The sequence below is a fragment of the Cornus florida genome, unplaced genomic scaffold, assembly GCF_030987335.1.
Source record: "Cornus florida cultivar Cherokee Brave unplaced genomic scaffold, ASM3098733v1 CherokeeBrave_3.0.0_Hap2_Chr10, whole genome shotgun sequence".
Lineage (NCBI taxonomy): Eukaryota > Viridiplantae > Streptophyta > Magnoliopsida > Cornales > Cornaceae > Cornus > Cornus florida.
Genome location: NW_026775580.1, coordinates 98,918,100 through 98,932,299, shown reverse-complemented (window position 1 = coordinate 98,932,299; position 14,200 = coordinate 98,918,100). Strand labels below are relative to the sequence as shown.

The 14,200-nt window shown below is 35.3% G+C and overlaps 1 non-coding gene and 1 pseudogene across 1 annotated transcript; both read left to right on the top strand.

Moving 5' to 3' along the window:
* Nucleotides 1-486: 486 nt before the first annotated feature.
* On the top strand, nucleotides 487-584 carry LOC132280621 (small nucleolar RNA Z103). The gene has a single exon (XR_009471628.1). It is a non-coding gene; the product is annotated as a small nucleolar RNA Z103 (small nucleolar RNA).
* A 1,962-nt stretch (nucleotides 585-2,546) lies between these two features.
* LOC132276264 (E3 ubiquitin-protein ligase AIRP2-like) lies at nucleotides 2,547-5,276 on the top strand (annotated as a pseudogene).
* The last annotated feature ends 8,924 nt before the right edge of the window (nucleotides 5,277-14,200 follow it).

Here is a 14,200-nt window from a genome sequence, read left to right as displayed (position 1 = left end):
AGACGATTCCACCCGAATTTGAGAGATAGCTCCTACTGGCAGCAATCTCCCCTTCTGGGGGTATGCTTTTCTCATACCCCTAAGGAAAAGGGAATATTCATCTTCCTTACCATGCAATCAAAACATAGTCCAATCCATTTGCAAATCTGAAAATCTCACCAAACCCAGATGAATATGGATCAGAACTAGGTTTCTTTCCTTGAGAAACCTCCAATTTTCTTCTCTCTCAAATCACTTTACTTGTTCTTCTGTGCCGTTGATAATTGGCAGTGGAAATAAACGCTACTAGACCACCATCGTCGGTGCAATCCTCCCTCGCCTTCAAGGTCAACTTCATGGCCAAGCCGTCGCCAAAGCAGCCAGTTATCGACAAGCCCAAGAAGATGGGTTTGCAAAGTTGGATAAATTCATATATATATATATATATATATAAAACTTCAATTCTTCTTCATGTTGTTTTGTTGTCTGAGAATCAAATGATAGAGATAGGAAGTGATGATTATTTCCCCAGTTGATCGAAGCTGAAATTGCTGAGCGCTTTTTGTAGTTCTCTTTCTAAGAATCCAAGCGAGGATTCTGATCTATCTCTATACATATATTATAAATTACTTTCCGAAAAAAAAAAAAAGTTGAGATAGAAAAATGGAGGAATACAATCTTGATATTGATTGAAGGACAAAAGCGCCACTTCAGAAAAATAGAGAATACAATCTTGATATTGATTGAAGGGCAAATTGGTAATTGAATGTGTCAAAGGACAATAATGTCAGTTCACTATGTGTAAAGACAATTCGGGTGTCTTTGCTAACTTTAGCAAACCTCAAGGGGTGTTATCGTTCAAAAATGGCTCAAGTTGTATATAGCTGTCATTATAGTAATCCTCAGGGGGTGTTATTGTAATTAACCCTAATAAAAATGTACAATAACTCCATTAGTGTAGTTGCGTTAAAAAAAAACCGACTCCACTACTTTTGTATAAAGGATATGTCTATGACAATTTTTCATTTCTTTTTCCAAATAGTAAATTCTCAAATACACCTCCAAAACGGTAGTTAAAGGCACTTCCTTGACCTTTAAAGTAGAAAATTATTTGTTTAAATTTTTATTAAGTGCCTGTATAAGTGTATTTCATTTTATGTTAAATAATAACAATTATCGAATCCATAGTACCTATTTTCTATGTTGTACAAGGTGGAAGGGGAATATTTCATCCTACAATCTCTAGTATAATCTAAGAAGCACGGATACACTCCACCTAGAGGTGTCGTGGTAGACACGTGTCGGACAAGACTAGAAGTATTCTGAAATTTTGAATATATATATATATATATATATATATATATATATATATATATATTCTTTTTTTATGATTGGACACGACAATGACACGTTTTGAACACTTTTAGAACACAGCAACGTGACTTTGTAATTATTATTTTTAAAAGAATGCAATTTAAAATATATTGTGGACAACCCAAATAGGAATTTTATTGTATGTCCTAATTGAAAATTGATTATCATATTAAGATTAGTTATTTGTATAATTAGAAAAAATCTAAATTAATTTTTCTTAACAGATTTCCTTATGATTGGAAAAGCTAATATGTGGATGATCTCATGTAACAAAGGATGGGCCTCTTTCCCATAATAAAGACAACTATCAAAGGCACAAGCTATATTTTAACACTAATAAATGTGTATAATTTTTATATATACATTTTTTTTTAATCTTTAAATGAAATAAGTTGGTTAACCAAGCATATAATCACTATCTAAAATTAACGTGTCTCATCATGAGAGACAAATTTTATATTCCTTTATTTTATTAAATTAATGTGTAATGTAGCCATTAAGCCCATTAATAATCAAATAATATACTCCTTTAAGCACTCCTAAATATAACATTGAATTTGAAAAGGTTAAGATCGACCAAATGCAATCTTGAAGAAAATTTGAAATTTACGAAAATAAATGAAAATAAAATTTCGTGAATTAGTATTTATGTAAATTTGACGTCGAAGATATATGAGCTTGATTAATTTTGAAGTTATGATCATCTCTTTATTATTTTCAATTCTTAATTGTGTTTCGAGTTAATATTTTTTAAATTTATTTATCGGGATATATAATTATTTGTATGAATATAATGTTGGATTCACTATAAATTTAATCTCGAGAAAATAGAATAAAATATGAAAGTATATTGGTATTATTTTTTAGATATATATTTTTACATATTTATAAAAATACAATTTTTAATTTATAAGTTATTGGAAGTAACCGGAACCGAACCGGAACGTCCAAGTATAATAAATACTTAAATATTATATCACACGCACTGGTTAAATATTTAACGTATCTTTATTTTGGCTAAGTTTGACTAATTTAATTATTATGATGAGATTAATAATCCTCTTGGTATTTGAAAGTGACAAATATAAGTTAATTGATATGCGGATAATGAAATTTCTAGAAGATAAAGTATTTTCTAAAACTAAAATTCAAAATAAAAAATATTAAGCAACATTATGTGAGAAAAAGGAAGGCCTTCCGACCAACAAACCCAAACGGTCATTACTCAACAGCCGCCCCTCATTCAGAAAAGAGATTGCAAATAAGTTAGAGAGAGAGAGAGAGAGAAGAAGAGAGAGAAAGAACAGTGTTTTTGTGTATTATCTGTCTCTCTCTCTTATTACTTCTGTTTGTCTGTTGGTGGATAATTGGAGATTAGGTTTTGAAAACCCTAACCTAGTGGTTCCCGCAGCTCGTCTATATTTGTGAAGGAAGACTTCTTCCCCTGTCTTTCTGAAAACTTAGAGAGAGAGTGTGTGCGTTTTACAGAGAGAGAGAGATGAAAATGATGTATTACAAGCTTCGAAGGTCTTCTTACCAGGACTCCCTAAAAGTTTTGGAGGCTGATATACAGCACGCGAATGCTTTGTGAGCTGTCTTTCACCTCAGTTTCTTCCTCTATATGGGTTTGATCAGTTCCTGTTTGTCTATTTTTTAATTCATCTGAATATGAATATAATTTATGTATATATAATTACATGTATACTCATATGTACTGTAGATGCATGTTATTTGACTATCTGGGGTTTTGATCATCAATCACCATCATCGCAATTATAGGGACTATTCAAATTGAGGAAATACAACCCCTAATTGGGCTTCTGTGCTATGCTTTCTTTATATGGTGGTTTCTATTTTGAACTAAAATATCCATTTGGGATTTTCCTTTCTGTGCCTAGTCTGACAACATATCTCAGCTCAATCAAGGTTTCAATCAATCTCTCATGAGGATTTTCTTTATTTTATTTTTTTCCCTTTTGGGGAAAGACAAGCTTGGATTGGGATGAAGTTGTTCAGTCTCCTTTGAAGACTCAAAAGCAATTATGTAGTTTGATTGATTACCTGTGTGCTTTATCAGCTAAATGTATCATGTTTTTCCGTTTGTTTGTTTGTTTGTTTGTTTGTTTGTTTTTTCCCAATAATTAGATTGTTCTGACTACCTAGCTCGTGGGAATTTTGGGTTTGAATGCATCTATACATGCTAAAAGTTGTAAAGCTAAGAGCTGTACAGACCACACTCACTCTAGAATCACATAATTTTTCCTGTTGTATATGTGCACATGTTTTTTTAAGACATGTTAAGGGTGTTTTACTGATGAAGCACGAGCAGAGATGGTGAAAAAGTGTAGCCATTTCTAATAGAAATTCAAAATTAAATTCAAAGTGCAGAACTTATCGGAGGTTTGTACTTTGGAGCAACAGAGTGCCCCTCATTGTAGTTTTATTTCGTTGAGTGTGATCAAATTGAAAATGCAATGATTGTAAATACTGCTTTGATTGCTTAGCGTAATTCTTATTCCTTTGATTTTTGGTTGCAGGGCTGCTGCAATTCCAAGAGCAAAGGGAGGTTCACACCTTCAAATGAAATTGGTTTAAAATCACTTGGCGCTTCTCTTCTTGTTTTTGATCCAATGGATGGATTGCTCCTGTACATGTCTGCTCCCCAGATATCTAAACCTTTTTCCACATACTTGTATATAAGGTTTGGTTCCACACTTTTCCCTGTCTATCCCTTTTTTATTATTGTTATTATTATTATAAAATAAAATAAATATATAAAAATTGAACTTGAGTTCTACATGCTTAATGGCTTCTTTTTTTGATAACTTATTAGAATATTCCTTCACTAAACAATTGTTAAAACTTAGAAATAATTGTTAAATAAAATTTGGGAATGTTTCCTTCTGAATTACCCTAAACCCTAAAACATTTACCGAGTAATGAAACCACATGTCCCTAAATTTAGTGACCTATATTCTGTTTACAGGTGTTCGCTGATGGAAGACCAAACATATCTACAAATGGAAGGAAGGCAACTATTAGTGACTTCTATGGTTTGTGGATTATCTACTTATTAACTGATTTTGAGGGAAAAGTTCCGGTAGGCCTGTTATGCATGTACTTACGTGTTTGCTTTTACAAAGACCAAATTTGTAGCTGTTATATTGCCATCTCTTCGGCGGCTCCATGGGGACTTAGTTGAGCTGGACGATGCGAATGATAAGAATCCTGGCATGGAGATTATAAGCAAAATGAGACTGAAAAGAGATAATGAGTTTTCCAACATTGATTTGGAGAGAGAAGATGAATGTGGAATTTGCTTAGAACCTTGAGCAAAAATGGTGTTAAGTAATTGCTGTCATGCAATGTGCATCAACTGCTATCGTGATTGGTAGCCCTATGCCTCATATTTCTCTTCTTATGTTTACACTTCTTCCATCTTGAGTGCCTGCTATTTGAAGAAAGGTTTTTATTCTTAATGCTCTTAAACCTCTTTCCAACTTGAAGGAACACACAATCCGAGTCCTGTCCCTTCTGTCGTGGTAGCTTAAAGAGAGTGAAGTTGAGAGACTTATGGGTTCTTACTTGTAGTGATGATGTGGTTGACACTGAAACCGTTTCCAAGGAGGACTTGCTGCGATTCTATCTCTACATCAACAGCCTGCCGAAAGAATCCCCAGATGCCCTTTGCCCTTTTCTTAATGGATTATGAGTACTTAATTTGATCCCAAGTAAATGAGAATAATGCAGTACAGATACAAAATGCCAACATTAAAATGTAAATAGAGTCTACGACCGCGAGTAAAATTCCCCAATTGTTCTGCAGAAATAATTGTTTCTGCATTCTATTTGTGAGAAGGTTATATATAATTTATTAGTGTAGGATGCCATGATAATAAATATCAAAATCCTCATTTCTGAAACTCGAGCTGTTATTTATGATGTTTGCTTGTCGAAAATGCATGAGAATGGTACAATGAGCTGAGTCATGGATTGATCGAATTGGACTCGGTTGTTAAATGAGCTCAACCCCAATTGTTTTGTCTGACGGAGGACATCGAGCAGAACTTTAATACAGAGACGCAGATCCTCTCTGGATGTTCTTTTCTTTTTTCTTTTTTATTTTTAAATGAACTTCTGGTATAAGCTGTTCACGGTTGTTTTTGGTGCATTACAACATTATTATTTCGAGTTAGCAACATCCTTGTTTGAAAATCAACAACCCTGATTTCAACTTAAACTTCTGCTATCAAGTTGTTGTTGGGTTTGTGACTCAAAATTTATGTGCCGCAAATTAGTTTCCTATTTGGTTTTGGAAGGTTGAAATTTGCAGAGGAAATTGTATCCCATTATGTTTCTATTTTAGAGTTTTGATCATTATGAAAACTCCTTGTAGGCAAGTTGGGGAATACTTGTCCAACAAGGAATTGGGTTTGAAAACTCTATAAATAGAGATGGGTGTGAGAAGTTTAGAGAGAGAGAAAAAAAAAAAAAAATATGTAAGGGGTTTAAGAGTAAGTGTTGTGAAGAGAGAGTGAGTATATGTAATTTCTGAGTGTATGCATGTAACCTCATAAGAGATGATGAGTGAGTGAGTGGGGTTTTGACATGTAGTTGTATATTCTCTTCCTTGATTCATAATAGTGAAATCTCCCTCTCCCATGGACGTAGCCTTAGAGTTGGGTGAACCATGTAAAATATTGTGTTGTGCATGGATGTGTGTGATTGTTATCTCTATATATGTTTGTGTTGATATGATATGATGATGTTTCCACTGTGTGTAATGAAGGGGGATTTAACTCTCAACAACAGTCAACCGATAAGTGGGTTGGAGGGAGTTAATTATCCCCAACAACTGGTATCAGAGTTGATGGTGGGTCAGAGCCTATGATTGGTCCTGAAGATCAGTAGAAGAAGATTGGTGCGAAGTTTATCAAAGCAGAAAATGATCGTGAGGTGCTATAGAGATTCAACCAAGAGTTGATGATGACACAATGTATGTTGATGGTGTGAAGCCCATGAGGAACAAGTCTTGGAACAAGCTAACGGATTCTTGTTTTCAAGATGGGGTAAAGGTGATAGAGATGAAGCCCACGAGGAACAAGTTTTGGGGACAAGCCAAGAGTGTGCAAGTTCTCAAGATGGGGCAAGGGGTGTGAAGAATGAAAGAGTTTGCTCTAAGTCCGATAAAGAGCAAAGTGGAATATGAAGAGTGAAGAGGAGATGTTTGTTCCTTTGATCCAGAAAAACAATTGATGAAGATGAGTTTGAAAATTGGTATGTTGCCATGCGTAAACAATTGAACACCAATGAGATGAACAGAGAAGATAGAGAAAAGAAGAATGATGAAATTTGATAAAAGGTGGAGATTGTTAGAGTGTTTATCAAATTCATTATAGTACTTTATTTGAGGTGGAGAAATTTTCAGTTGAGGTGAAGCTATGAAGAGCTTAAGGTGGAAGTATGAAGAGATCCTTGTTCGAGGTGGAGTTATGGAGAAGCACGTGAAGATATAATTTTGAGCCAAGGTGGAAATTGTTAGGTTTGTGGCTCAAAATTTGTGTGCAGAAAATTAGTTAACTTTTTGGTTTTGGAAGGTTGAAATTTGTAAAGGAAATTGTATCCCATTATGTTTCTATTTTAGAGTTTTGATCATTATGGTAACTCCTTGTAGGCAAGTTGGGGAATACTTGTCCAACAAGGAATTAGGTTTGAAAACTCTATAAATAGAGATGAGTGTGAGAGGTTTAGAGAGAGAAGGGAGAGAAAAGATGTAAGGGGTTTAATGGGTGAGTATTGTGAGAAGAGAAGTGAGTATATGTAATTCCGGATTGTATACATGTAGCTTCATAAGAATGATGAGTGGGTGGGTAGGGTTTTGACATGTAGTTGTATATTCTCTTCCTTAATTAATAATACTGAAATCTCTCTCTCTCATAGAGTCATGGACGTAGCCCTAGAGTTGGGTGAACCATGTAAAATATTATATTGTGCGTGGATGTGTATGATTGTTATCTCCATATATGCTTGTGTTGATGTGATGTGATGATATTTCTGCTGTGTGTGATGAAGGGGGATTTAACTCTCAACAACAGCCGACAGTTGAGTGAGTTGGATGGAGTTAATTATCCTCAACAGTTGCAATTGCACTTTCTAGTATACCACAACGCTATCTTGAAGTTGTGACACTCTTTGGTCATTACCCAATAATCTAATTGATAAACCGTCCAACTATAGGAAAGAGTGTATCCATATTCTATTGTTTTCACAATAATGTTTGTATACCTTTAAAATAGAGCAATGTTGCTATGATTGTCATGAGAAACTCCACACAACCTCCTTCCCTCCTTGTGCAGGGGCAAACAGACAAATATTGATTATGGAGGAAAAAAAAAAAAATTACAAAACGAGATGCTAAAATAATTACTATAAAAAAAATATAAATTGCAAAATGAGATGCTAAAATAATTACTATAAAAAATATATAAGTACTTGTCAAATATAAGAACTAAATATTGTTTATTAATTAATATTTTCATTAAATATAGTTGTAGGTCTTTGTATTTTGAAAGTGATGCATGAAAATTCCACACATTAACTTCATAAATTATGGTAATAAATTTAAATAAGAACAAGAGAAAAAAAAAATTACATACTATATACACCATTAGTAAGTCAAAGAAGAAATTTAAGTGGGAAAACAAAAAAGGAAGGAAAAAAAAAAGAAAAGAAAAATGTGAACTTTGAAAGGAAAAAAAATTAGACTTTGATTGAAGAAGTAAAATTAACTTCTATTTTTTTTTTTTTTTTTTTATCAAAAAAAATTTATGAGCAAAAGAGAAAAGAAAAAAAAACTTAAAAAAATAATTTTAGAAATTAAAATTTTAGGGGGTATTGTAAAGAATTTTTTTTATTTATAAATATACAAATAAAATTATAAAAAAACCAAAGGCATGTGCCCTCTGAGTAGACAATGGCTCAGCCCTGTCCTGTGCCCTAATATGATTAGAAAAATAATATTTATGTCCATGCATTTGACTAAAATACTAACCAAAGTATTATTTACATTAGATATCTTTCAAGTCAACTATGTTTCAAATAGACCCATATTTATTCGAATTGAATAGAATAGAACAAAGTAACAATTTGATACCGAAAAAATGTAACAATTTGTTAATATATATATTTTGGGGAAGTGCAGAAAACACCCTTAAAGTATACTTTTCGTAACACTTTTACCCCCTATTTGAAAAAGTGTGCAATAAACACCCCTAAACAACTTGATGATTTGAGGATGAAAGGCATTATCCAGTCGAGTGTGTCACCGTGGGGTGCACCGGTCTTGTTCGCTAAAAAGAAAGATGGTTCTTTGAGGTTGTGCATTGATTACCGAAAGTTGAATCATGCCACCATCAAGAACAAATATCCTTTGCCAATGATAGATGATTTATTTGATCAGTTGAGGAGAGCCAGTTGTTTTTCGAAGATTGACTTGAGGTCAGGTTATTATTAGTTGCGGGTTAGAGAGGAGGATATTCCAAAAATTGCTTTCCGTACGCAGTATGGACACTATGAGTTTCTTGTTATGCCTTTTGGTTTAACTAATGCGCCGACAGCATTCATGGATTTAATGAACCGTGTCTTCCACGATTACTTGGATCAGTTTGTGGTAATTTTCATGGATGATATTCTTGTGTATTTACGGACTCGGGAGGAGCACGAGGTCTATTTAAATATAGTGTTGCAGATTCTACGGGAGCACCGTTTGTATGCCAAGTATGAAAAGTGTGAGTTTTGGTTACAAGAGATGAAATTTTTGGGACATGTTGTCTCGGAAGGTAGGGTTTCAGTTGATCTTTCAAAGATAGAGGCAGTTTTGAATTGGGAGCAACCCAAGAATGTCTTTGAGATCCGGAGTTTCCTTGGCCTAGCGGGTTATTATCGGAGATTTGTGAAGGATTTTTCCCGTTTGGCAGCTCCTATGACCAGATTGACCCAAAAAGGGATCAAATTTGCATGGAATGAGGTTTGTGAGTCATCCTTTCAAAAGTTGAAAATAAGGTTGACTACGGCTCTGGTGTTAGTGATACCTGAGCGTGGCTTGAGTTATGTGATCTATTGTGACGCCTCACGTGATAGTTTGGGTTGTGTACTGATGCAAGATGATAGAGTAGTGGCTTATGGGTCTCGACAGTTGAAGACTCACGAGCTTAACTACCCTACTCATGACTTAGAGTTAGCGGCAGTTGTATTTGCTTTGAAGTGTTGGAGACACTATTTATATGGTGAGAGATTTGAGGTATTCTCGGACCACAAGAGTCTCAAGTACTTTTTCTCCCAAAAGGACTTGAACAACAGACAGAGGTGATGGGTTGAATTCTTAGAAGACTATAACTTTGATTTGCAATATCATCCTGGCATGGCAAATGTGGTAGCTAATGCTTTAAATCGAAAATCTCGTGGGACTTTGGCTAGTTTAGCCATTCGGAAATAGAAGATGCTGGAAGATTTGGCTGAAATGGGATTGTATTGCTTTGATGATGATGATGATGGCAGTAAGTCAGCATTCTTGTTTAGTCTCATGGCTCAACCCACTCTTGTTAGATGGGTGATTGAGTCACAGAGACAGGATTCAGATTTGGATGCCATTTACACTTTGATCTCCAGTGGCGAGGCCGTGAAGGATTGGACCTTACATACAGATGGAGGTCTACGGTTTAGGGGTTTGTTGGTTGTTCCTATAGTTTGTCGTGAGGACGTCTTACGGGAGTTTCATACTTTCCGCTTTGCAGTTCATCCGGGTGGTACCAAAATGTATCACAATCTAAGACGTCAGTATTGGTGGAATGGAATGAAGAAGGATGTTGCACAGTTTATAGCTAAGTGCCTTACCTGTCAGCAGGTGAAGGCCGAGCACCAGAGACCAGCTAGTTTATTGTAGCCATTGCCGGTAACGCAGTGGAATCGGGAGGAGATTGCAATGGAGTTTGTGACGGGTCTTCCTAGGTCACGGAGTAGAAAGGAAGCCGTATGGGTCATTATCGATAGATTGACCAAAACGGCTTACTTCTTACCTATTAAGGCAACAGATGATGCAGAGGCACTCAGTGTACTTTATGTGAAAGAGATTGTGAGATTGCACGGAGTTCCAGTGGCTATTGTGTCGGATAGGGATGCTAAGTTCACCTCGAAGTTCTGGGAAGGACTTCAAGCAGCGTTTGGCTCAGCGTTGCACCTTAGTACTGCATTTCATCCATAGACGGACGGCCAGTCGGAGCGTACCATCCAGATCTTGGAGGATATGCTTCGAGCTTGTGTACTTGACTTGGGTGGTAGTTGGGAGGATCACCTTCCACTTATTGAGTTTGCCTACAACAACAATTATCAGGCGAGTATTCAGATGGCTCCATTTGAGGCGTTGTATAGTAGACCTTGTAGGTCTCCTGTCTATTGGACTGAGGTGGGCGAGACAGCTGCCTTAGGACCAGACATTGTACTCGAGACTACCGAGAAGATTAAACTAATCAGATAGAGATTGCTTACAGCTCAGAGCCGACAGAAGAGTTATGCAGATAGGCAGAGACGACCGCTATCCTTTGAGGTGGGAGACCACGTTTTTCTTCGGGTTTCTCCAAGGAAGGGGTTAATGAGTTTCAGGAAGAGTGGTAAGTTGTCGCCACGATTTTTTGGACCTTTTGAGATCTTGGACCATGTATGAGAGGTTGCCTACAAACTAGCATTGCCACCACAGATGGACAGGGTTCATAATGTCTTTCATGTGTCGATACTACGGAAGTACGAGCCAGATCCGTCTCACATTTTGAGTTGGGTTGATGTGGACATTAATGAGGATATTTCCTATGAGGAGGGACCAGTTCAGATCCTTGACACACAGCAGAAGGTGTTGAGGAAAAAGACGATACCGTTGGTAAAAGTTCTTTGGAGGCATCACAGAGTCGAGGAGGCTACTTGGGAGCTCGAACAGGAGGTTCGCTCCAAGTATCCAGAGTTGTTTTCTTCCTCAGGTATAGCTTGATTTCGGGGGCGAAATCTTTTAAAGTTAGGGAGAATGCAATGTTTGTGAGATAAATATATATATATATATATATATATATATATATATATATATATATATATATTAAAGTTATAAAGTTATTTCTTTTTCTCAAAAGTTGGTGGGCCCCACCAACATATTAACACACAAAAGGCCATAAAGCCATTTCACGACTCAGCTGTTTCCTCTCTCTCTCTCTGCTGCAACCTTTCCCTTCTCGGCATCTTACTTTGTTTTTTTTCTTTTTGCAATCTCAAACTTGATCTAGCTTTAATCTTTTGGATTTTGGTAGAACATTGTGAAGCAAAGTTGTTGAGTTCGTCGAGGCCATCAATTTGATAGGAGCCAATCATCATTTGGTGCACTATAGGGAGTTCGAAATTCTAGGGTTCTTGGGCTCAAATTGGAGGTTTTCACTTCCATTGAGGTAGGGGTGTTCTAATTTACAATTTCTTGGCCTTTAGTGAATTTTTTTCCTTAAATTTGATCCTAAGCATGCTAAATTTTATTTATTGTCTTGAAGAAAAATGGGTGCCATGGTTATAAATAAATAAAGGAAATGAATGTTTAGAAATTTTTATTAAATTGTGATGATGATGTAAATGGAAATGTGTGAAAACATATAGTTAAATTAATGATTTGAAGCATGAAGCATTCATGCATTCATTGGGAAAAAGAAAGGGGAAAAAATAATTGTTAGAATAAATAAAATTGTTTTGGGGAAAATATTTTCTAAAAGTGTTGCGAAAACCGGACGCCTAGGAGGCGCCTAGTGGTCCGTGATGTTAGTGTAGTCTAGAAGGGAATGTAGTTGAGTTAACTAGGCCAGATGCGATGCCTTGGAGGTGCCTTGTGGTCGTGGATAGTTAACCAACCTTCCTTTCGTGACGCCATGGAGGTGCCTTGGGTCGGACTACACTAACAGTTTGGTTGTTGAAACGGAATTGTTTCGAAAATGGGGAGTGACATTTGCATAACATTGCACTTCATGACATTGTGGTAAATTTGTGATTGGTTGATATTTGTTATATACTTGTTATTGTGGTTGAGAATATGTGTTTTCCGATGGCATGATCCCGTTCACTTTTTATCTATTCATTGTATGGATTCACGGGGACATAAGAAGTGTGTCTTAGATACTTCCTACTGAGTTTATGCTCACCCCCTTATTTTTAACATTTTTCAAGATATGGAAAAGAGGTGGCGGATGACAGTTCACCACAGGTTTAGATGAGCTTGAAGACCCATTCTATTTTGTTATCTTTTGTATTAGTCTCTAGTATTTTGTAAATGTAATATTAACTACCTTGTGACACTTTAGTTTAATTAGTATAATGTTATAAGTTATGAACTTTTAAATTCTTACTACATTTTGGACTGTAAATTGAGGTAACTAAAGTGTATCCCTTGTTTGGATGAGATGGAGGAACGGGACTTCTGTATGTATGTAGCCATTTTGGGAATGTAATATAATATCTGAATTGTGTGTTGGAACAGGATAAGTTAAATTTAAGGCCAGTGAGGCCATTGCATTTATTTTTGTATTTCTACAGGTTGTTGAGGGACATTTTCTGCGGAGGTCATGCTAAAATTTTTATAGATTTTTATTATTATTTTGGTATCTTTTCGAGTCGTTACAGGGTGTCGTTTTAATTAACTCTTCTTATTAAGGACCTCACAATTTCATATAAATAGAGTTCGTAAGCACAACAATATGCAAGTGACATTTTTTTTTTTTTTTTGGTAGTGGGCATTAACATACAGACATACAAATGGAATTTACAACTTTCTCCAATTTGCTATCTTTTAAGTAAGCAAAATTTCATACATATAGAATTCACAAACACAACAATATGTAAGTGATTTTATTTTTTTCATTCAAAAACATGCATATTGGTGGTTTTAAAAGGGGGATGATGCCAATTACATCCCCTTTGCAAATTAGAGACCTTGCCTGCAAACCAACAATTTGGAGTGATTGACACCTACACATGATTTCATAATGAGAGAGACATTAAGTTTGATATTTTTAACATCTTCTCATACAAAAAATGATGGATATAGTTTTGTAATGGCGTTAGATTTGCATAATTTACAACCGTGCTGTCATGTCCACTTGTGACAATGCATAAGTACTTGGCCTATTGATAGGAACTGAACATCCACACTATTGATAGGATGACATCAAACGTGCATTCTTTTGCTTGCTTGCTAATGAATGTGGCGTAGTGAGATTTTTGTTTTAAATTTCTATTCTCTCGATAATGTTAAATATTTATAAATCTAAAATTTCTGATTAAAAGTTTTTGTTTCTCGATTTGAAATCAAAATTTAGGATTTCTGATTATGCCTCACTCGACAACAATAAATTTGGAACGTGATTTTGTAAGAAGAGTAATATTTATCTAATAAATAAAAATAAAAGAAGGGGGGGGGTTGTTTGTAAACGTCAATCCCTCAAAATTAAGGTCCACAACATTTCGTCTGATTTTATTCAATAAAATTTTTCATCATAATAATAATAATGTGGTCAGACACCTTAAAATCATATGAAAATTAATGAAACCTACTACTTTCCATCCAAATAATCTAACTTACAACATGAGATTAAATGAGCCCATTAACATCTTTTTCTTGAAACCATAACCTTGGCCGCATCCATCAGTTGTTTTTTTGTTTTTGTTTGTTTTGGAAGGTGCTACATCAGTTACCAAAATTTTTGCCTTCCTCACGTTTATCTCTCATTAATGTCCCACCTCTTCAAAAAAAAAAAAATTTCAAACATTCCCAAAT